This window comes from Acinonyx jubatus, chromosome A2 (genome assembly GCF_027475565.1).
Source record: "Acinonyx jubatus isolate Ajub_Pintada_27869175 chromosome A2, VMU_Ajub_asm_v1.0, whole genome shotgun sequence".
Classification (NCBI taxonomy): domain Eukaryota; kingdom Metazoa; phylum Chordata; class Mammalia; order Carnivora; family Felidae; genus Acinonyx; species Acinonyx jubatus.
Window position 1 is genome coordinate 74,460,831 of NC_069383.1, and position 22,493 is coordinate 74,483,323.

At 36.2% G+C, this 22,493-nt stretch overlaps 1 long non-coding RNA gene across 3 annotated transcripts in view; it reads left to right on the forward strand.

The window, feature by feature from the left end:
• Nucleotides 1–22,493, forward strand: part of LOC128314799 (uncharacterized) — a 388,750-nt gene that overhangs the window by 44,069 nt on the left and 322,188 nt on the right. For all 3 annotated transcript variants that reach the window (XR_008296859.1, XR_008296858.1, XR_008296857.1), the window contains exon 2: nt 9,089–9,180. This is a non-coding gene — a long non-coding RNA (uncharacterized LOC128314799). The remainder of the gene's footprint in view (nt 1–9,088; nt 9,181–22,493) is intronic.

The window sequence follows — 22,493 nt, forward strand, 5'->3', positions numbered from 1 at the left end:
ATTCATGGAAATATCACAGCAATCATGGTAGAGCAGGAACCTGAGTCTAAATAGAGTCCTGGCCTCATTTCTGTGGTCAGAGGATCTAATGGGGGAATTTCTTATTTATAGTATTCTCTAATCAGTGCCTCAGTCCACACATGGGCTTCAAGAGAAATTTTGTATTTGGAAGGTAAAACCATCCCTCAAAGAATAAACTCAGCTGTCATTAATTTCACTGACAGTGCAGTGACATTTATACGCACACCTTTCCATCATTGAAAATAAAATAAATTACATGAAGTAATTTCAATTACTTTATCAAACACATTTGCAGGATTTCATGACATTTAAATAATTACACACGGGCTATAGTAAGGAACATGTGTCTGAAATGAGATTCAGTCCTAAGGGAGTAACACAATTTTTTCTCTGAAGGGTTTCTGTACTGAGAACGAAGATAAGTGTTCAATCTTTTTGAATCTTAAGCTCCATTCACATTTCAGATATAGGACAAAAATCATGGATTGTAGTTTTTTTGTTTTTGTTTTATTTTTTTATGCAGGGCCTACCATAATTTATTAGTGGATCACGTGGCAAGCCCTCTGATTGCCAGGTCTTACAAAGGAATGTTTCTTCTATCATCTAAAAGACTGAAGAAATAATAAATACTATGCATCAGATTTTTGATTATGAGGTCAGAATTGGATACATTTTCTGGGCAATAAAGGTGGTGGGATGTGAGTCTCAGAGTCAGCCTCTGGGAGTTTAGGGTCTTCTTAAACCCTTTCCTTCCCTTGAATCCAAGTTGAAAGAGACCCAGGAAGTGTTTTGAAGTGGATGAATTCCATTGGAGGAGGCATTTGGAAAAGGTACGGTGATAGTGGTGATGTGCGGTCCTAAGTTGTTTCTGGTCTTTCTGACCATTAGTAGAAAGATTATGTATTATTTGTCCCAACTCCAGGAGCTGATAATCAGTATATCAGCTCCAAGCTTCAGTCTACACCACCCATCTGAAAGCCTCTTGTTGGACTACTTAGACTCTTTTCCACTAATGAGCGTTTGCTTAGGATGTTCTTTATCTAAACTACAATTCTTTAAACTGCCTCCAAAAACAGACCCTTGTAGACACTAACTGAGAATTAGTGTTAAATGCTCAGTTGGAGTATTTAAGTAATGGTGAGTGAAGCAAGTTTGTAAGAACAACTTTAGGACAACACTTGGGTAATCCTTCATGAAAGGTTGCATTATGCATGGGCTTTCAATTCAAGACAGGTCAAAATCCAAGCTCCTTCATTCACTAGTTTTTATGTAAATTAAGAAAAGTGCTTTCTTTGAACCCCAGTTTCCTTCAAAGTAGAATGAGGCTAATGTCACCTATCAGAATGTGAGGTTTGCAAATAACACGTGCAAAACTACTGTGTTTATGTGAGCATTTAATAAATTGTATCCTCAGTTTAAAAAAAAAATGCAAGTAAGGTACAACTCAAAGAAGAGGCGAGCATTTCTAGTGAAAAAACCCAGATAGCTGTTAACATTTGGGAAATCACGGTAAAGATAGGAATGCTAAGATTTGGGAGAGAGGTATTGTGAGCAAGTAGGTAAAGATGTAGACCTGAAACACAAACTAGTGTTCAGATCCTACTTCTACCACTTAACAGATGTGTTTTATTAGACAAATGATTTAAGCTCTTTTGATTTCAGTTTTCTTACCTGTAAAATGGGAATAATAATAATCATATCTACCTGATAGGGGTTGAATGAATGGATATTTGTAAATCTAAGTCCTGGCACATAGAAAACATGACGTAAACATTAGTTTTCATTATGATTACTTGGACTCCTGTGCACCATTTTGATACCTTTTCTTTTTGCTGTTTCCAATAGAGTGAAAAGGAAGATTGGTGATAGATTTTTTAATACTTGCAAGACTGTTGATTTCTAGTTTGGATGTAAAAATATCACAAGAGACCATAAGTCTCAAATTTACAATTAAACAAGCCAGAAAAGCTATAAAAATCACAGCTAAAAAAAGTCATAAAGCCAAGCTCATAAAGAAGTGAAAACAAACAAAACACCAGAGTGCTTGGGAGATGTTTACTGAATAGAAGAGACTTTCCACTGCTCTCCTCATGGGGGAAAGGCTTGCCACAGATAAGAGGGAAAAACCACCTGAAGTGCTTACAAATGGGTAATAGCTGTGTATGGACTCTTGTAATAGACTGGAACTACAAGGGACCCCAGCCATAGAGCAAGTCTCTCCTTACCACCACTTGGAAAATAACATGTTGAAAATGTACAGTAGCATTAAAAAGTGAAGTAAAAAAATAAATCTAATGAAAGATAGCAAAGATGTCCATAGTGAAAACTACAAAACATTACTGAGAGAATTTAAAAAGGACCTAAAAAGTGGATCTAGCATTCTGTTTGTTGAGAAAACAGAATGTCGTAATGTACTTCCTAAATTGATAGATACATTCAATCTAATCTTTATCAAAATGTCAATGGCTGGTGTAAAGAAGTAGACAAGATTGTTCTAGATGATATGGAGAAGGCAAAGAAAGTAGGAGAGCAAAACTGTCTTGACAAGGAATGAAGTTGGGGGACTTAAACAAGCTTATTTCAGAATTTACAAGTGTACAGCAATCAAGGCAGTGTGGTGTTGGCTTAACCATAGACAAAATTATGAAACAGAGTCTAGAAACAGATCCAAATGTATTTGGTGAACTGATTTTTCACAAAAGGGCCAAAGTTACTCTCTGGGGAAAGACTTTTCCATAAATGTTACTGGAACGACTTGGTATTTATATGGAAGAAAATAGAGTTGACTCTGACCTCATGCCATAAACAAAAAGGAATTCCAGATGGATCACAGATCCAAATGTAAAACTAGATTCAAAAAGTTCTGGAAGAAAACAGAAAAACAAAACAAAACAAAACATTGTCATTACCCCAGGTTAGGCAAAGCTATCCTATATAGGAAAGAAAAATAAATTGAGCATGCTTAAAATTCTTTCTTTTGTGAAGTATCTGCTCAACTCTATGGCACATGCTTCACTGGAGTTATTTGTGTTTTTATAGTTGATTGGTAGGAATTCCTTATATAGTCTTTTGTCAAATAGTCTGTAAATTTTATTTTCCAGTTTTTGGTTTATTTATTCATTTTTAATGGAATCTCTTAATGAGCAGAATTATTATAAAGAACACAAAATATTTTTGTAAAGAACACAGATAATTATTTGCTCTATTGGTTTGTTAGCAGAACAGAACCTTCCCTTGTACCAGATCCTTTTGTCCTGACATATGTCACACTGCCTAAGCTCAGCCATCCTGAACTGTGTCTCTAATCCCCAGTGTATTTTAATCTCCAGTGCAGCTGATCTCCTACATCTGAATTGACTAACGTTTCTGCTCTTTGTTGTAAATGCAACAAATACTACTACTACAACACAATGTTTTATGCATCTTAGATTTTCAACAGAAAGCAATTCTTTGCAATGCAACCCATCATGTTTTTATTATTTGGCACCCTTTTCTGCCAGCATGTGACGAGGGTATATGTGGGGGAGTTGAGGAGGTAGAAAGCTAGTGTGTACTGAGCTTCAGTTGGCAGGGATTGAGGATATTGTAGACCCTGAATAAGGAAAAGCTGAATATAATGAAATTATTTATCTAATTGAACATGATAAGTTCTGAGTCTGTGAATGTTCTATCATGGATTGATGAATAAATTTATGTACTCCTCTAACTGGGAAACAGTTTCCTGCTGCATTATAAAGAGCGGTAAGATCTGCTTTCAAAACAGGTGCATCCTTTGCAGTCAGCTTGTTTTAAGAGCATGTAATTGTTCTAATGCTCTGGAAGACTTTTTATTACTCTCTTGTTACAATTCTGCCGAAAGCTGGTCCAGAGTGACCACTTTGGAGGCACCTCGGTAAGTTTTTTTTATGACACTGTCACTCCAGTTGAACTTTGAGCCTGATGAAAAGATCTTCTCCCTCTCCCGGTTTTGCTGAGAAGCGTCTAAATGTACTGTGCTCATTTCAATCAGATTACCTTGGAATTCAAGTTACACACCACTTTTAGCAAGTTTTTTCTTGGTAGAATTTTTGAGGAAAAAAGCATAATTAATTCTGATTCTATTTTTGGACTGAGTTCCTTCATTGATTTAGGATGCATCAGTTAGATATTTGTAGCCACATCTATCCTGAGGGAGAATTCCTGGTCTGGGAGAATGTTCTGCCCTGGGATGATCATGGTGCTGGGTCAGAAAACATGACAGATGCCACCTTTTTTTTTTCTTTAACTTTTTTCTTCACTTTACCCCCAAAGGGGGTTTCTTTCCCCTTCTTTGAGGGCCTGATGATCAGCTCTGGATGTGGTAGGTAAGGTGTGGGCATCAGTGGCATTTTTCCTAATTCATCTAACTGATGTTGGGAGGGCTTTCATATATAAAATGTGTGTGTGTGTATGGGTGTGTACTTAGGCATTTTAAAGTGTGTATATGCATAAACATATAAACAACATACATGCACATACACACATTATATTTAGCTGTTTGACTAGGTAAGAGTTACTCTTCACCATTAATTGGCCAGTTCATACAGCACTTTGTGGAGAACAAATGAGCAGGCTCAACCAAATTTGAAATGTGCATAACACTTGCCAAGCAATGTCATCTGAAAATCTATTCTACAGAAATCTTTGCACATTCTTTTTTAATTTTTTAATGTTTATTTATTTTTGAGAGAGAGAACATGAACAAGGGAGGAGCAGAGAGAAGAGACAGACAAAGCAGGCTCCAGGCTCTAGCTGTCATCACAGAGCCCGATGTGGGGCTCAAACCCGCAGACCATGAGATCATGACCTGAGCTGAAGTCAGATGCTTAACCAACTGAGCCACCCAGGTGCCCCTATCTTTGCACATTCTTAGACATGTAACCATTCCAAACTTCTTATAATACCAAAAATTTGAAAGCGACTTTTATGTTCATCAGTAAATAGTGAACATTCCTTCCATCAAATACTGTGTGATTAGAAAAGTAAAAGTATAGGTCTTAATGTAGAAAGATAGCTTTAAGATGTTGATAAAAACAAAATGCAATTTACTGAGTAATATGTATAGCATGATTTTTTAAAAGTTTATTGTCTTTTAAGAGCGAGAGCACACGAGGGGAGGGACTGAGAGGGGAGGGCAGAGAGGGAGAGAGAGAATCCCAAGCAGGCTCCACATTGCCAGCACAGAGCCCAATGTGGAGGTCAGTCTCAAAAACCTTGAGATCATGACCTGAGCCTAAATCAGCATTTGGACACCTAACCCATTGAGCCATCCAGGTGCCCCTGTATAGCATGATTTTATTTATGATAAAACAATTAACAACCCTTTATGTGTGCACAAAATATTCTGAAAGGAATTTTAAACTGTTGTTTGAGAAGAGAGGAAATAAGGAGTTTTGAAGGGTAATCTTTTCTCTATACCTTAAAATTTTAAGATTGTGTATGGGTATTACTTGTTTAAACAGGAGGCAAAAAGTCATTAGCAAGGTATTTTTTCAATAATTGTGACCTCTTAATGAAGTAGTGCATGCTCAAAATAGAACATCATGAACAAGGAAAATTACATGCAGAACATATTGGTAGAATGAAAAGATTACTATCTAAATTTGCAGCTTCACAAGCTATATTCTAGCCCTGAAGGGCTTTTTTAAATAGTTGAGAATATGCTATTTATTTGCTTGTCAGTGTGTGAGATGTCTACCCACCTATATTCTATAAGTGAGTGATTGATTATGTAGACGTCTATAGTGGGCTCAGGTGGCTTCCCAAAAGATAGATCTAAGTTCTTTCCCTTAAAACCTGTGAATGTGATCTTATTTGGAAATAGTCTTTGCAGATGTAACTAAGTTGAGGATCTTGACATGAGGTCATTCTGGAATATCTAAGTGGCCCCTAAATCTACTGACAAGTGTCCTTATAAGAGTTAGGCAGAAACAGATTTGAGACTGAAGAGGAAGAGACACAGAGGAGAGAAGCCCATGTGAAGATAGAGACAGAGACTGCAGTAATGCATCCATAAACCAAATAAGATGGGAAGTCACTAGAGCTGAAAAAGGCAAGGAATGATTGTCCCCTGAAGCCTTCAGAAGGAGTATGCCCCCACAGATGAATTGATTTTAGTTTTGCTCTCCACAGCTGTGAAGAATAAATTTGTTGTGTGAACTACCAGGTTTGTGGCAATTTGTTACAGGGGCCACAGGAAACTAATATACCATACATGTAAATAAAAATATGATAGGTTTAACATGCAGGAGAGATTAGAGCATTTTAAAGGTTAGATTATTTCAAAATTTTTTAGAGTTTTTTTCCTTTCCTCTTTTCTAAAATTTAAGTCCTTAGACTATAGACTGCCAGAGGAATGAACATTATTCCATGTGTTTCCCCAGAATCACTGAACATAGCAATCAATTATTGTAGGGATCATCTGGTCCATTGGCCATACACAGAAGAGCCCATAGGTGTCAGGAATGAGTCATGAATATTGGATTAGGTTAGGGGAGAAGTGCCTGGTGAATGGTAGAAAACTGAAGTGTCTAGTCTACCCAAAGGCACTGCAAATCAAACAATTAAAACCCTGTGAAGGCAAGAGACCTATTGCTCTGTCTGGCTACCTGTGTGCCCAGGGGGGATCTAATACCAAAATGGAGAAGAGAAAAATGGAAACTGGAAGACAGTTGACTGTCCCTGCCCAATACTGAACCAGCTGTTGAATTAGTATCATAATCACTGGTTCCTCTCTCCTAATCTAGTGTTGTTCTGCCTCTGATTTGCTCTTTATCTCTGCTAAACAGAATGGAAAGAAACTAAAATATATTGACCAGCATGTAGTGGGCACCATGCCAGGTTCTTTCAGATCAGTAATCTCATTTAATTTGCACTACAGCCCCGTGAGGTTGGTAGGTTTCCTCAGTGTTGGGTAACTTGCCTAAGGTCACTCAACTAGTGATGCAGGTCTCTGTGGCTGTGAAAACTCATGCTGTTTCCAACATAAAATACTGCTCCCAAAGGAGTGCTCAAGAAGCCATGAGACTTGGGGGAATTGTGAATATGTTGTTTTTCCAAAGACAGGTCATGGTTATTTTTAATAGTCTTATTAATTTTTAATGTAATGTAATTGAAAAAAAATAGCATTTCTGCAGTGAAACAATCAGCTTCACTATTTGTTTCTGTTACATATCCTGTAGGGTTTCCTGTTATCTGTTGGGTTTTATAAGAGTTTCCTTTCCTTTAATAAATTCAGGACAACAGCCCTATTGCTTTTTCCCCTAATTATTCTGTGACTGCCAAAATTATCAAATTACTTTGAAATGTGATCCGATTTCCTCTGTGCTTGCTAACTGAAGCAATTCTGTATATCTGACTTTATTTAAAAAGTTGTACCTTTAACAATTCCATCTAAGTGATTTTACACATGCTTTAGGAACTAAGTTGGGCTATGCTAGAAAAGAGTCATTTTTTTTTTCATTGACACATGGGGAAAATGCACTTTTAGAAAATAAATTTTGGGAGGAGACTTCTGCCTGTAGTCATCCTACCAAATGACATGGGAATTTTCTAGTTATTTTCCTTATTTAGTTAACCAATAAATATTTATTCATGGCCTATTATGTACTCAGTTTGCTGCTTATGGATTATCTTAGGTGTTTTAGAAGAAATATAAAATACGAGTCTTGCAACTTAGCTATAGAAAGCTTGCAACTTAGCTATAGAAATAGGACTAACACATGGAGAATAAGAGAGAGGGGTGCCTAATAAAGCATTAAGGACTCCAATATCAAATAGCCCAGTATGAACTAAAGTAGTTAGAAAAGATTGCATTGAGATTTTGGAATTTGAGGTATACCTACAAAAATTGGGAGGATGGAAATGTAAGAATAGAATTTCTTAATTCTTAAGAAATAGAATAGAAAAGGTAAATGTGGAATTTGTGTATCTGGGGGACAGTGAATGAATTAACCTTACCAAAGAGAAATAAAGGGAGTAAGAAATTAGGTATAGTAGCCAAATGGGAAGACAATATATGCTTTAAAAACCAGTCTAAGGAGTTTTGATTTAAAGGCAGTTGATTATAATGAATTCTCTTGTGCTGGAAAATGAAAAGATAAGAGGAATTTCTCAAGATTTAGTATCAAAACACATGACAGTTGGTTTAGAGGAGAAGCAGGGTCAATATTTAGGGTCAAGTAAGTATAGAATCTAAAATATTGCTATTTTAATAAGATTATGGTATAGGGAGGGACTAGACTACGGTAGTGGTAGTTGCAATGGATAGAAAAAGGCAAATTATTCCTAGAGGCATTAAAGGAAGAAATAATGAGCCTTCTTTAGGAATTAGGGAATGAAGATGTCTGTAGGCAGCTAGAAAGGACATAGTATGATTGAGTAGGAAAGGAAATGCAGATTCATTAGTGGCCAAATAATAAATGACATAGCTGAAGTAGTGAATGAATATCAGCCCAATTGTACTACGGCTAGAAAACCAGAAGGATGAGCTTAAAGAACATTCCACAGTTAGGGACTTAGTGAGGAAAAAGAGAGGAGAAATGGCATTAGAAGGATGGGAGAAACTCTTAAATATGCCAAAGAATGAGAGAACTTCATGAGTGGATAGTTGGTAACACTAACATTGTAAGATGTTGAAAATGTCTAAGGAAAGGTCAAGACCATCAATTTAGCAGGAAGAGATGATGGATAGTCTTCAAGGAAATCATTTCTATGGAGTGGCATGCACTGAAATAGGTGGTAAAGAGAATAAGAAGAAGACAGGAAAAGTGTAGATTGAACATTGGAATAGTCTGGGAGCAAAACCAGAGAGGGGCATTGCATTGGTTAGTGAGTAGAATAGATAGTAATAAAAGAAGGATGCTATGATAGCTGGTATCCAAGATGGCACCCAGATACTTCCCCTCCTGCCATTCATGCCCACGTGTAGTTCCCTGTTAATGGAATAGGGCCAACCTGTGTAACCAATACTATATTGAAAAAATAATGGTGTGTAACTTCTGAGGCTAGGTCATAAAACATACTGAGGCTCTGGCATGTTTTCTCATAGGTTGCTCATGCTTGAAGAAACCAGCCCTCATGTTATGGTGGTACTCGGGCAACTCAAGAAGAGGAACTGAAGCTTCCTTCCAACAGCACCAGGTTAGTGAACTATCTCAGAAACTGATCCTCCCACTCCAATTAAACCTTCACATACCTGCCGACATCCTAACTACGACCTTATCAGAGACCCTAACTCAAAACCACCCAGGTAAGCCATACCTGAATTTCTGACCCATGGAAACTGTAAGGCAATAAATGTTCATTTTAAACTACGTTTTAGAGTACAGTGGACTCTAGAACAACATGAGAGTTAGGGATGCCAGCCCCTAAGGAAGTAAAAAAAATAAAATAACGTATGACTCTCTCAAACCTTAGCTACTAATAGCCTACTGTTGACCAGAAGCCTTACTGATAACATAAAAAGTTGAGTAACATATATTTGCATGTGATCTGTATATAGACTGTATTCTTACAATAAAGTAATCTAGAGGAAAGAAAAGGGTAAGAAAACCATAAGAATACATTTACAGTTCCCTACTGTATTAATTGAAAAAAAAATATGTGTAAGTGAATCCATGAAGTATAAACCCATGTCGTTGAAGGGTCAACTACAATTCTTCATGTGGTATTAGGTCATTAACAGAGTTCTTTAGATATTTTCTTTTGTACGTGTTTAGCTCTTTTTTTTTCTTTTTGACTGGTAGATATTTGAAATATGTTTTAAGGTCCTTATGGATATTGGAATGATTCAAGATGATGATATGAATAGGACAATTGTAGGAATATGCTCTGAGTATCTGGAAAAATCAGGGGGCTGAAATAAAGCTGAGGAATTGATTTTCAGAAAGAAGTCACGTATTTTCTGAAAGTAATGTGAAGTTCAAAATAGATATAGACTCTATTCCATCCTGAGATGAAGATAGGAGTACTTGGAATAATTCACTTCAGATTAGCTCAATTAACTAAATCCTCTGTGCATAATACTATATTTTTATTTGTATTTATATTTTTACCTAGTTAGGCTAGTAGATGCTCTTTTTATCCACAAGAAGACGTATTCTGTGATGGTATACTTTGTAAGATAAATAGTGAAAATGTTAGCTTCATTCCTCACAATGGTCAGGAATCTGCTAAGTGATTCATTAAACAAGTAGTTTTATTTATGGCTATCTCTGTATTTTTTCTGTAGGGTTCACTTGTTACTATTTTTTTAACCCACCTATACTTACCATGGTATCAGGGAGCTATGTGCATGAACTCTGTAGGGCCTCTCTGCTATCCAAAGGTCAAATGGACATGTGGTGGTGTTTTAAAAGGTGTGCTTGGCTGTTAGTCTAATAAAAGGGGTTGAAATGCACTAGAGATGAGGTTACATAGATTGGTTTTGTGGCCCTGTAAAGATTCTCAGGTTCTGTTGTAAGCTCATAGATCTGTATCTTCAGGGAGGGTGTATTTACTTTATTGCATTCATCAATATCCTTTGAACATAATCCACTTGTAGGGCATTGTGTGAAGACCTCTGAAGGCTAAAAAGATCAATCAGAAAAGAGTCTGGCCTGAAGTGGCTTCTAGTCAAATAGCATTGCTACAGGCAAAGGTGGTCTGGGTGTCAGAGGAAGGGGTAGAGGAACAAGAGTGCATATGTGTCCTGAATGTCTCACAGGGTTACTGCCTATGTGATTGCCAGTACCAGTTCTTAGCAGAATGCTCTTTGGGAGGACTGGACAAGTAAGCAAGTGTGTCAGCCCTGGAACATGTATTCACCAGTAGCACGTTAGTAATATGGCATATTAGGCCTGGTGACCACGATGACCTTAACATTTCCCTCTGCTTGACTAGACTTTAGGCAGGTTTCTTCTTTTTCATAGGCTTCTGATCTCCATTTTCGTAGAGCATTTACTTTAGAAAACTTGGAATTGTACACTCTTTCTCTGCCTCTTGAAATGTATGTAAGTCTTCTCCCAGCCTCTTGACAGTTTTACAACCCAGGAAAATATTTTCTTAAGGATTTGATAACAATCTCTTTGAAATGTTAACCATGAAAATATCCCTATCTCTTAGTCTCTGCAGGATGGTAAGAGCCTAACTCTGATGGGCACCAACTAGCAAATGTAGATGGCCTAATCATAGAAACGTTTGGGGACTCAACCCAATGTTATCCACACATTCCATTGATGAACCTCCTCCCTAATGTCCCCCAGTACCTTTCTCTAGATCACCCTATCACTTAAAAATCCTCCAGCCTTTTGTTTCAGTATAGCTGTGTCTTTATCCCCTATTGGAATAACCTAATGTCATCTTTGCTGGCTCAACTTTGGTGCAGATTTTACTTTGGCACTGGAAAATCCTGATGTCATCTGGCCTTGCACACCAGTGTCAGCAAAGACAGAGTTTAGATGGAATCTTTTAAATCTACCTCTTTGATGTCAAGAGAAATTCAAATAAAATGCTGAGATAAATACGTAGATGTAAACTTGGATAAAAATTTACAGGGGTCTGGAAATTGAATGCTGGACATTATTTCAAAATGATAGAGTGATAATTTGGTTGAAAAAAGAAAACACAGAAAGCTATACAGTGAAGAATGAATGTGTCCCCTACTTGTTGTTCCTAGTTTCACTTCTCAGATAAAGTCACTTCTAACTGTTGGTTATTATAATGCTAATAATAAACTTGATTCAATGTTATTAATTCATCAGCTCTTGATATCATTTGTTAACTATTTCCTATAAAAAGTAGGACAATTAATGCATATGACTGCCTTCCTTTTTCCTCCCCAACAGACTCTGCTTTTGATTTTATTACATGTATTGTTGTATAAGAAGCTCTTCTTGGGGCACCTGTGTGGCTCACTCGGTTAAGCTTTGGCTCAGGTCATGATCTCATGGTTGGTGGGTTTAAGCCTGTGTCAGGCTCTGTGCTGACAGCTCAGAGCCTGGAACCTGTTTAAGATTTTGTGTCGCTCTGTCTCTCTCTGCCCCTCCCCCACTCACGTTCCTCTCTCTGTCTCTTTCAAAAATAAATCTTTAAAAAAACTAAAGAAACTCTTCTTACAGCTTTTCTATTTAGAATGCTTTTTAGACCTTTATTTCTTGATGTGACAAGATTAATGGTTCTCCAACTTAAGCATGCAACAAAATGACTTGAAAGTTTTGTTAAAACATAGTTTCCTGGGCCATATCCCTCTAATATGATTCAGCAGGTGTTGTGACTTAGTTAGATTAACATTGCTATTTACAGCCCTGGGCCTGGCTGTCAGACTGTCCTATGATGAGTCACAGGTCAACAAAAATGTACAAAGGAATTGAAATACATAACTTTATTAAGTCCTGGAGGAAGTACGTGGTATATGTAGAGGTACCATGAAAGGGGGGTCAAGGCAGGGTGCAAGCAGAGGAAAAGGTTGGTCATGAGGTACATGCCTTTGTTAGGGTCAGAGGGTGGAATGCTTTGAAATTCCTTGGCTAAAGCTCGACTGGCCAATTAAAAAAGGAGCAGAGTTTTGGTAAGCTTCATGGCTTAACTAAGGTGTACCCAAGGGGAAGGCCCTGGGATGTGGGGGAGAATGCTTATCACAAAGGTGGCTAGGGGAGTCTATCAGGAACTTACATTCATGTTTCTGGGGACTGTTGTCCCCAGGGCATGCACTCAGAGAGGGGCTAGCATGAGTTCAAGTCCCCCTGCAATGCCATCCAAGATGAATGCCAAGGCAGCACTATCATGGAGCAGCTTAGCTAAACTAACATTAGGTCTAGGGTGAGGCCTGAGACTTGGCATTTTTAAAAAATGTTTTATGTATTTTGAGAGAGAGAGAGAGAGGGAGGGAGGGGGGGTAGAAGGGAGAGAAAGAGAATGAATGAGTGGGGGAGAGACAGAGGAAGAGAGAATCCCAAGCAGGCTCCATGCTCAGCATGGAGTCCAACATGGGGCTCAGTCTCACAACTGTGAGATGATGAACTGAGCTGAAATCGAGTCAGACGCTTAACCAACTGAGCCACCTAGCATGTGCTGACACTTTGCATTTCTAATTACTGATCAGATGCTGCTGCTAGTGCTTGTCCCAGGTTCACACTTTGATAACTATCCCTTGATATTTGAACCATCCCTAAATACAATGGAATTTATTGAGTCATTGAGGTATATGATGAAGAAATTTGTGAATCTACCCGTCTTTTTATTTTTCATTCCTCTTTCACCTCAACTTGGGTCAGCTGTACCATTACTTTTATGCTGTCTGTATTGACAAAATCACATTATTTCTGGTTATTATAATACAGTTGATTGAAAAATTTAAAAACCAATAAACAGCATTTACTATACAAAAATTAAGTTATATGGTGATATTGGATCTGTAGAGAAGAAAACATATGCCTGTGTAGCAGGGTCAACATTATTAATATTTTGAGAATCTTTGTCACTCTTACCTTCATCTTCAAATATTGGTTCTGGCTTTGCCCATTGAATTTCATTTCTTCCTCTGCTTTCTGAGGATATTCCAGGGTTGTCAGAACCGGTTTGAGGGCTTTGTGATGTAGAAACTAGAGGAAAGAAGGTAAGAGTCCTAATATCAAAAGATTTGTTAAGGCTGGGGAGGAATTTTGGGGGAAATTTAGAGAAAGGAATAGAAACATTTTTACATGTAAGGGAACTAGATGGGAGATTTCATAGGAATTGAAGTATTATTGTCTGTGTAATCCTTTAAAGATGGAAGAAATGCAAAGACGAAGAAATTACCATGGCTTTTTTCTTTTCTTTCTAAGGTCTGTATTTCTTTCTGTATCTTTTGTTGATGAAAAGATCAAATGATTTTTATCCTTTTATTATGAAGTTCCAGACTCTAAAAAAAAATTTTTTTTCTAATGTTTGTTTATTTCTTGAGAGACAGAGAGAGACCGAGTGTGAGTGGGGGAGGGACAGAGAGAGAGGGAGTCATGGATTCTGAAGCAGGCTCCAGTCTCTGAGCTGTCAGAACAGAGCCCAATGTGGGACTCAAACTCACAAACCATGAGATCATGACCTGAGTTGAAGTCAAACCAACTGAGCAACCCAGGCACCCCTGAAGTTCCAGACTTTTAATAACTACAGTTGATAATCTGAAATGCAGCTTCTTTGTAAAGACATTCCTCACAGAAAATTCTGAATTTCTTCTATTTTATTCTACAGAAATTTTTTAAAAAAATTGATAAAGAATTTTTTCTCCAGTATTACCATAAATGAACACATAAAACAGGAAATTGTAAGTGTGATATATTGGTAACTATGAAATCATTTTTTTGGTCTGTTGTATACTATTTTATTTAAAAAAAATTTTTTTTTAACATTTCTTTATTTTTCTGAGACCGAGAGGGACAGAGCATGAATGGGGGGAGGGTCAGAGAGAGAGGGAGACACAGAATTGGAAGCAGGCTCCAGGCTCCGAGCTGTCAGTACAGAACCCGACACGGGGCTGGAACTCGTGAACCACAAGATCATGACCTGAGCCGAAGTCGGACACTTAACCGACTGAGCCACCCAGGCGCCCCTGTTGTATACTATTTTAAATAAAGGTCCCAAAGAACTTTTGTTTACATGAATTGTAGCTATAGTATTTACTATATTAAAAAATCACAAAGGAGGAGTGCCTTAGTGGCTCAGTCAGATTGAGTGACTGACTCTTGATTTTGGCTCAGATCATGATCCCAGGGTTGTGGGATCGAGCCCCACACTGGGCATGATGCTGAGCACGGAGCCTGCTTAAGATTCTCTCCCTTTAGGTCTTGTTTCCTCTGCCCTTCCCCAACTTGTGTAAGCATGTGTGTGCTCTCTCTCTTGCTCTCTCTCAAAAATAAATAAAAATTAAAAAAGGAAAATACCTATACCCAAACTGTTATTTATTAACCCAAACAGTTTCAAAAGTTAACTATATTTTTCTAAAATAAAAATAAGAGTAGCATTGTTTTATAATCATATAAATTGCTTTAATGTCCAGCTTGGAAGATAGCTATATTCTCATATCTGCTTTTGCATCAGTATCCTGCCATATATTGTTCTGATAGAAGTATATGATGAAAATCTGTTTTCATGCATGTAACTGGAAAAGAGAGGGATATTTTAATAGGCTTTTTGGTAATTGTGAATATTCTTTTCTTAATGCTACACTGAAACTCAATAAGTGGTAGTTTCTTAAAGATTGGTTGCAATGTGGAATCTGAAATGATAGTTTAGTAGTTTCCTATTGGTGCTGCTGCTGCAGCAAATTAGTATAAACTGAGAGATGGATAAGAGAAATTTATTCCCTGGAGGCCAGAGGTCTGAAATTAGGGTGCCAGGTGGGTTATACTTCCTCTAGAGGCTCATGAAGAGTTTCTGTTCTGTGCCTCTTGCATATTCTGGTGGCTCTTGGCATTTCTTGATTTGTGACCTTGTCACTCCAATCTCTGCCTCCAGGTCACATCTGCTTTTGCCTAAATCTTATGACAGTTGTTACTGGATTTATGACCCACCCACATAATCCAGGATAAACTCTCAAAATCTTTAATGTAATTATACCTTTGGAATGTAATTCACTCTTTTATCATATAAGGCACAGGTTTGGGGGATAAAGACAAGGAATTAACCTTTTGGTGGGCCACTATTCAGCAAATGACACATATCAATAACTTTGCCCTCCACTAGTTCATTAAAATTCACTGTTTTATCTTGCAACCCGAATGGTCTTTTACCACTCATGATACTATAACATCATCATTAGTCATTTGGAATATACTCATTTACCAAGTTATGAGGATCTTCCAAATATTGATACGTAGTATTAAAAAATCCCACTGTAAAACTCATCAGTAAAGTCTTTGAAGATTGGGAACATGCATGGTGGCAGATAAAATTTTTTCTAAAACGATCATTTTCAACTTCAAAGCTCCAATTTTATCATTGGCAGCAAATCTAGTCAGTTCTCCTTTTTTGAAGTTGACAGGCTCACTTTGTTCATTGTTAAAGAAATGTTCTACCAAATATCTCCAATCTGAATAACTATCATTTGTTTGTCTGTCATTCTTTCAAGTAAAAATAGCATTCTGTAAAAAAAAAAAAAAAAAAAAGTAGCTAGTTCAGCTTACAACTCAAACAATTGCATGGGTGCTGTTCCTAAAGGCCACCATCATTCTTTAGTATGCAGAAAAGTATGTTATGTATAATTCCCCTTGTCAAACAGAATATTTAAAAGATGCATGCCAAAGACTTGAGATTTAATTATATTAATGAACTCTATTGCTTCAAGGATATTTTTAAGTGAAACTGGACTTTTCCCCTTAAGTTTTTTGTACTGTTGAAAGTGTGGGAGTGGAGAATACGAACACTAGTACGGTCTGGTACCACCTGATTCATCTGACTGTGTCAGCAGCTTTACCCATGATTGCTCTTGAACCATCAGTACAAATGTCAATGTGCTGAAAGATGACAAATAACATACTAAAAATTATTTTCATTTATTTATTTTTTTTAAAAGTTCATTTGATTTTGAGGGAGACAGAGGCAGCATGAGCGGGGGAGGGGCAGAGAGAGAGCGAGCGAGAGAGGGAGGGAGGGAATCCCAAGCAGGCTCTGCACTGCCAGCACAGAGACCCATGCGGGGCTTGAACTCATGAAATGGTGATATTGTGACCTGAGCCAAAACCAAGAGTCAGACACTTAACCGACTGAGCCACCCAGGTGCCCCCATACTAAAAATCCTAAAATAATTTTGATCTTGCCTACCCCTGAAAGGTCTTGAGGTATTCTCCTTTGCATTTTAGAGTCCAGCTCTTTTATATGGAGGTTTGTGATGCCTTTCTTTTTCCTTACAAAATTGTACTCTATATCATCGGTAGTGTCAATGACAGAGCCTTTCTTTAAAGGAGGCTCTACTGTATACTCTGCAATTTCCTTCCAAGTTTATAGTATCCATCATGTATGTATTGACATTGAATTTTTCATGTTCTTTCCGGAAATTGTCAACAGAAGGATTTCAGTCAAAAAGCAGGATGCATATTCCTTTCTCAAATAATTCCAAAGTTGTTTATGACTGAATACTTAAGGGGTTACAATTATCTAGCTATGCTACCAGGACTCAAAACTGAGGTCATGGCTGTGCAAGCAATGATTAGCATCTATGTGATATTGAATTGTATATGCACATATATGATATATCTCCCTTTTTGTTTAAGCTGGTTTTGTACCTGTCAGGAGCATAGTGTGGCTTTCCTCCTAGGGGTTTTAAACATTCCTAAGCTTGCAAACAAATGGTATTTGAATGGTATCCTCTTTTTCATTATATTCTCTAATTAGTTGTGTGTTTTGTGTTTACATACTATGTATCTTCATAGAAAAATTTAAAATCATAGATAGTAATATTTTCTAAATTAATAAATTTAATGCAGTCTCAATGGAATAATGAGAATTAACATATAATTTTCTCTATCTGGGAATAAACATGTTGACCAGTGATTTCATTTGGAAAAGCAAATAAGCAACTATGGCCATGAATGTCCTGATAAGAAGGGTAGTGGTATGTGGGAGTGAACTAGCTTTATCTGATAATAAAATGTAGAAAGATGAAGACAGTGTATTATTGAAAGCTAAATAGACATTCAGACCAAAAGGAGAGAGTAAGAAAATCTATGAATAGATCCTAATCCTTGTGAATTTTTTTTTTGTAAAGTTCAGTATATCAAGTCAGTGGGAAAGGATTTATTTTTTAATAAGGGATGTTGGGATAACTGATTCGACATAAAGAAAAAGATAAAATTCCATTCATTCTCATACTGTATATCAAGATAAATTTCAGATGGACCCGAAATTTAAAGAACAACATATACAAATGCACTGGAAAGAAATCTGAGTATATTGCTTTGTAAACTGGGAGTAGAGGCAACTCTACTGCTTTTGTACTTAATCGGTTAAAGGAAAAACTGGTATATTTGATCACTTGAAAAATGAATGACAAAATAATTATGAACAAAATAAAGATAAATGATAAACCAGAAAACAAATTTATTTCAGAAATAAAATTAATATGATACAGAGTTTCCAAAGATAGAGAAGGAAAATTATTATAATTTCAGAGAAAAATTAGCAATTCATAGAAAAAGGGAGGCAAATGATTCAAACATGGAAGAGTCTCAACTTTGTTCGCAATAAGTAAATGGGGAATTGAAACTACAATGGAGTTCTGTTTCTGTTAGATTGGCAAAAATTCCAATTTGGCAACATACTCTTTGATCAAGCCCTGGGGAAACAGGTGTTCTCATATGTTGCTAGTGGGAATACAAAATGATACAGCGATGAGCAAGAGAAACTATGCAATATCTAGTAAAATTATGTATGACATTAAGTTTTGACTCAGAGCAGTTCCTCTGAAATGTGTCTCAAAGATAATTAGGCAAAAATACAAAAAGGATATTTGCATAGGACTATTTATTATTCTAGTCTCCTTTGATGGAATATTTGGGTTTGAGACTGTATAAAAAGCTATTATATCCACACAAGGAAGTTTTAAATAAAAGTTATAAAAGAATAAGGAACTTCTCTAAAGATTGCTGTAGAGTAAAATAATATGGTAGATAAAATTATATAGCATATCATTGTATATAGGTAAACATAAACATTTAGACTTACAAATCCATGTACAATACAAGCCTATATATTATGGTACATCTGTACACATACGTATGTATATATAAATATATATAAATGTGTAAACATATGTGTATTTTATATAAAAAGATGTATAAATATGGATATTACCTATTTATATATTTTCCCTTATATTAAAAGGATGGATGAAACCATCAGAACATTTTTAAAAGATGAACAAGATGTGGAGGGCACACAAATAGAAGCTGAACTGCTTGAATATACCACATTTTATGGATTTGACTTTGAATACATTTATTTAGTTATTTAAATTTACTTATTAAATTTGAGTTAGGTAATATACAGGCTAGTGTGGGTTTCGGGAATAGAACCCAATGATTCATCACTTACATGTAACACCAACTGCTCATCCCAATAAGTGCCCCCCTTAATGCCCATCGTCCATTTGACCCATCTCCCCCCTCCCCTCTCCGACCTCCCCTCTAGCAACCCTCAGTTTGTTCTCTGTATCTAAAAAGCTATTATGGCTTGTCTTCGTTTATGTTTTTATATCATTTTTCCTTCCCTTCTATTTTCATCTGTTGTGTTTCTTAAATTCTACATACAAGTGAAATCATGTGATAGTTGTCTTTGTCTAACTTACTTCAGTTAGTATAATACACTCTAGTTCCATCCATGTTGTTGTAAATGGCAAGATTTCATTCTTTTTAAATCTGTTCATGTTTACTTTAACATAACCTTAGAAAATTAATACAAATATACACAAAAGCAGTACATAGAATAAAAGCAAAATGAACTAATGAATCTAGGTTATACTCCTTATAATTAAATAAATAACATAGAGAAGAATTGTGATTTTAAAATTCTGGCAAATTTACCACAGATACTTGGAGGATTATATTTTAAAAAATACATAAGTGTTGATTTTTTTAGCAATTTTTGCTACTTAATATAATAGTGGGATTATTTTCTTACCAGTAGAATAAAAGAACTAAGAAATATGTTAATATCACAAGGAACCAAAAATTTTCAGACTAAGGGAAAAGATAGAAAAATAATTTAAATTTGAATAGGAATCATTGATATGAATTCATACTTCATGCTGCATTTTCTCTTGTAAGAAGTGCATATTTCCTTGCTCTGTATACTGAAAGACCAAGAAACTTGAATGAACTTTCTAGCAATAAGCACCCATAATACTCAGATTACCATTTCTAAATACCAGTCCCTATCCTTTTAGGAACTAAAGCATCTTGGATAAATGAAAAAACTTGATTTTAGAGAAAAAAATCTCTCAAAGACTAGTGTTTCTGTTTTATTTGCTTAGGATGCACTGTTTTGTTTTGGTTGTGTTGATTTATAGTTTCCATTTCAGATAATACTCTGGCTTTAGCTCTTTGAATATTGCCCCTTCTCCATTCTCACCCTTTCTAATTCAAGCAGACTAGCATTTGATTTCCTCATTCTGTCTTCTTTGTCTCCTTTTTATATTTTTCATCTCTTGATCTCTCTCTGGTTTCATTCTAGATAAATTATTCATATATCTTCTAGGTCACTAATGGTCATTTGACTCTATTTTTCCTGTTGTGTTAAGCATTCATAGAATTATTTATTTCAAATTCATTTCTATAATTTCTATGTTTTGATTTTGTATGTTGATTTCTGATAGTTTCTTGAATTACGCTGATCTTTGGCATTGCCCAGCTGGTTCACAGGAACATTTCATACGTGGTCTAAATGTTGGGACTGACAATTTCAAAATCTTTAAGCCCTGCAGGTATTAATTTTTAACTGATCTTTTATTTTTTGTTATCACTGGATTTGATTCAAAGTGGTTTATTTTCTTATGTGTGTGACTGTCTTTGTAAAGTTACACATGATGTTTGATCTTTTTTTTTTTTTTTTTAATCCCTGGAAATAGCATAAGACTGCCTTGTAAGATGTTTGTGCTTCTTAAGGGTTTTGGGGTCAGAGCAGATAGTTAAGACTCTGCTTCTCTTCCCAGAGTCAATATCCCCAAACTGTGTTGCTAGAAGATTGTACCTCTGAGATTCCTGATTTCTTCCTGCTGTCATACATTTAGGCCATCCTAGTCTCCCTTACTCCCTGCCTCTCTGACTCTGAACTACTGACTCCTCTTTTCTCTCATCCCCTGGGCTGTAGCTGCTCCAGTTCTCACCTACCAAAGCCTTGACTTTAGAATTTTGAGGACTTAGAACACCTGAGTTTCCATCTCGGCTTCATCACTTACATCCTGTTGTTAGTCAATATTCACTATTTTCTTTAATTCCACAAATTAGGCACTATAATCATAATTACTATTTTGCTATTGTTACTATTACTAACAAGACATTTTCTTGTTAACATGTTTTTTGTTTTTGTTTGTTTGTTTTGCTCATTTTTTTCTTGTGTCTGTCCCGACTAGAAGAATGATTAACTTGGGGTCTGTAAGACACTCAAAAATTTTTAAAACACTTTGGGGTCCTCAAGGTGGTTATTGCTGCTTTAGCATTAGTGGAAATTTCTCTAGTGTATTTTAGTAAGTAAACAGAGTAAAATATTGTAGTGAGTGTGCAGGGGACAGAAAAATTCTGTACTCAGTAGGGAATCTTAGTTTGTGCCAGGGACCTCTCCCATAGACTTAATTTCAAGGAGAAAATCATGGCCTGTAGTTTGAGCCAGCAATTTACATATTATTAGACAACAAGATTTATTGAACTAAACAAACAAAAAAGAAAAGTAATTTTATAATGTATAATAGTCTAACCAAAAATTGTTGTCTACTCTAGTCCATACATAAATCAGTGCCTTATCATTTCTGTGCAGTCATGCCTAATATCTTTTACCCTGGAATCACGAGCAAAATCTTTGTAATACAGGCCTTAGAATACATTTTTTATGTCCAATCTAATAAGCATTTTTAGAATGCCATTTTTTCTCCTCACTTTTGTTCTGATGCTCTCCGTTAGAAACTCTGAGTCCGGTAACTCATTATTTGTATCATGAACAGATCGTAAGCTGCCCTGTGCAGGTGGCTGACCCTCCATTGAGATACATGACTTTGCATGGAGAAAATAGGAAACTCAAAATAAATATTTGAGCCTTAATGTTACCAGAGTTTGTTTTCTGTTACAGGAGGTGTTACTTTAGTGGTTATTATTACTATGATCAGGTATGAGCTGTTTGAGGCTGGTTTGGTTTTGCTATTTTCAATTTGCCCCTTCAGGGGTAAATGTTTTTCCATTGCTCATAATTCCATTATTCATTTCTGTCTCTGTCCTTTATTTATTTCTACTACTGCTCCAGCCTCATTTCAGAAATTGCTGAAGAAATGTGTACCACATGAATTACATGTCTGGGTCAGATTGTATCAGCATTGTCAGTAACGTTGTTTAGAATTGCTTGAAACATTGCTTTGTAACTGTGAAAAACAGTGGAAATGAGAGATAATAATCAAGACTCTAATATTCTGGTTTTTTTTAGGTGTGGAAAAAATGTTATGTTTGGGACATTTCAAAAGGATGTTGTTTTTGAGAGGAAATACTTTGCTTGTTTATAAGGCAAATAAGTAAAGCAAGTAATTTAAAAGTGAAAGCCAATAAGTCATATTTATACTCCAAGTTTGTGGAGTATTTCATACAGAAAAAACTTTTGGAAAATAGAAAAGATAAAGTGTTAAGAGATATATGTACATTTTGGAGGCAAAATGAATCCCCACTTTTTTCATCACTGAGGCTAAGAAATAGGGCATTATTACCACCATTGGACCCCACCCTATCCATGATTCTCCTGGCTTCAATGCC